Source organism: Natrix helvetica (genome assembly GCF_964273705.1).
Source record: "Natrix helvetica genome assembly, chromosome: 7".
Lineage (NCBI taxonomy): Eukaryota > Metazoa > Chordata > Lepidosauria > Squamata > Natricidae > Natrix > Natrix helvetica.
The window spans coordinates 42,511,649-42,514,504 of NC_138558.1; positions in this window are offsets into that span (position 1 = coordinate 42,511,649).

Genomic DNA, 2,856 nt, shown 5'->3' on the forward strand with positions numbered 1-2,856 from the left:
GACATGCCCCTTGTTGCTAGCCTTACCCAGCTTTTCGACTCAGTCCACTTCAAAGGATGGTTGTCATTGTTAGTTCCTGAAAAATTATTAAGACTGTAGATTGAAAAACTTGCACTGAGCTTATCTCCCATTAATTGCCTGAATTGAGAATTGGATTGCTTGTTTTTGGCTGTCAATTAGGCTGGAGTGAAAGGGCATGTGCCCATTGCTCACCTGGTGAGGTATTTGACTGTCCAAGGACACTTGACAGAGCGGGAGAGAGTGTAGCGTTCTTTGTGCCACAAAATGAGGCACAGATCCCGCTCCATGACCAGCTGGGTGAGAGATTGCAATTCTTGATAATTAAACCACAACTGCCTTTCCTTCATCGGAGCCTTTGACAGGCAGAAATGCCTCGGCTCAGGTGTCTGGCATTGGCGAGCTGTTGGCAGCCTCAAAAGCTTTGAAACTTCAGCTTTCGTGCTTTGCAGCGCTGAGAGAGAGGAGGTGAGCGCGACGATTGTCTGAGGCTGCTTTCGCTGTGGGAGCTCTGAGGTAACCAGATCGTTGTGCAGCTCTTGACAGCCCTTTGATCCCTCGTGGTTGAGCTTGCTGGTGACGATTGCAGAACAGCTTCCAGAGGGCGCATAAGTGGAGAAAGCCGCAGGGGAGCGCAGCAAGCAAGATTCAGCATCTCCCTGCCTTTTGCCTTGACCATCAGCCTCAGGAGATCGAGTTGCGAACCTCCATTGTAACAGCCACTCAGGAGGCTGTTAAAAAGGGCACGAGATGCCATTTTAGTTGCTGTCACTGATCTGTCAAAATGGTGGAGTCTGCTTCTGCGTTAAACACCAGGGCCCCAGTCAATGCTAAGGGGCTCACAAGCCCTAGTGCAGTACCTTCTGACCAGGGACTGATTGCAGTGGAACCCTCTCCCACCCAAGATCCTAAGGGGCGCAAGAGGGCAGAAAAGTCAACTGGCCATTCCTCCAAAGACAAAAAATCCTCAAAGTCAACATCCAGGTCTGACAAGGGGAAATTCAAGGCAGCTGATAAGCAGAGCTCCAAAGCTACGAGTCACAGGCCTCCCTCTGCCTTTTCACGAGGGGATCAGGTGTCCCAGGCCAGTAGTAGATCTTTCCAGCTTTCCCCTATTAGATTGGAAAAGGATCCTGGCCCTTTCAGCCCGCTGTTTCCAATCAAAACTTCAGGCCTGTGGGGGTCAGGCACTGAACTCCAAGGGCACATCCTGCATGATTTCCAGATGGGGACTATGGGCAACAGGCCGGCTGATACCATGTTCACCCCTACAGTGGCTGGGCTCCACCCAGACATGCAACTGCCTTCCCAGGCTTTGCCCAATATTCAGGACATAATAACAGCTGCCATTAGCCAGGGCATAGCTGAGCGCCTACAGCAGGGGTCTGGAGCAACCCCACCAGTGGCTCCTGTGGTTATCCCATGTGCAATTCTAGCTTCAGCTGTACAGAGGGGCTTGTTACTGGCTAGATCTCATGCATGGATGCTATCTCCACCTCTATTGAAAAAGTGCATTGGTACTTACCTGATATGCCTCTTCTAATAGGATGGAGATAGCATCCATCCCCTCCCTATTATTCGACTGATCTTTTTATGAACTGTTCTGAACTACCCTTGGTATCATGGGGTTATGGATTTCATGGTGGGTTATATCTCGAGTTGTTTATTGTTGAGTACTGTTTGCTAATATTTGATTGATGATGAATTACTGTTTACTAAAGTTATTGTTTGATGACACGTTGAGTCTGTCTAAGTTCTTCGCTGAAAAGCTGGGTAAGGCTAGTAACAAGGGGCGTGTCTTAACTATCTTTAATCAGACTCAGTCCAATCAGAAGGCGGACAATGTTAATCCATGCATGGATGCTATCTCCACCCTATTAGAAGAGGCGTATCAGATAAGTACCAACACCCTTTCAAGCTGCTTGAATTATATCAGTCACTGACCAGAGCTAAGCACAGCTCTTAAATATAAAAGCTTAAGTGGAGTATCTTACCGACTCAGCTAGGAATGCAACATTATTTGCCTGATAAAATAAATTTAGAAGATTTACCTGATTGATAACAATTTACCACAACTGGAAAGACTTGATTTAACAACTTTAAAGAGATGCAATGAATCTTCAAAAAGATCAAAAAGCAAGTATTCATTTCACATCCTACACTCATAGTATGTATAGGACTTAAGGCAACTGAGTGGGTTGTGTTAAATCAACAAGTGGAGCAAGTTAAACATGCTATGGAAATACATCTCTGACATTTAGAAAAGTTTTGTTGGGCGAAAGCAAATTCTTACTCATTAAGGCAGTAAATAAAAATTGCAGATGAGATAGTGTCAGGTTAGTTCACATCTTTTGCATTATTTGGCATTAAGTCCTCAAACATTAAGCTCTCTTCTGTACCAACATTTACTTACCTCACTCAGGTAATCTCCCATGCCTGAGAGTAAAGCACCAGTGTGTCAAATACATTAAATTTTCTTTCAGAAGAACAAGAAGTCTCCAAACTTTCCACATTTACAGATGCCTTGAAGGCTACTCTGCCTTACCCATCCCTTCAACTTCATACAAACCATAATAGAAGTATTTACTGATACCAAACAAAATTAATGAAATATGGGTTATGGGTAGCTTTAAAAGGGCCATTTTTTAAATTATCAAAAGATATCAAGCTTAATTTATTAAGCAGTCAAGTAATAAAACTGATTCATGTATTAGCTGAATCCTAGGCTTAATTTATGAGAAATGTTACACAAGTAAACACTGAAAAAAAAGTTATTTAGAAGTTGCAATGACACACTTTATCACTGCAATATCACTTCCTTTCAATAAGACAACACAA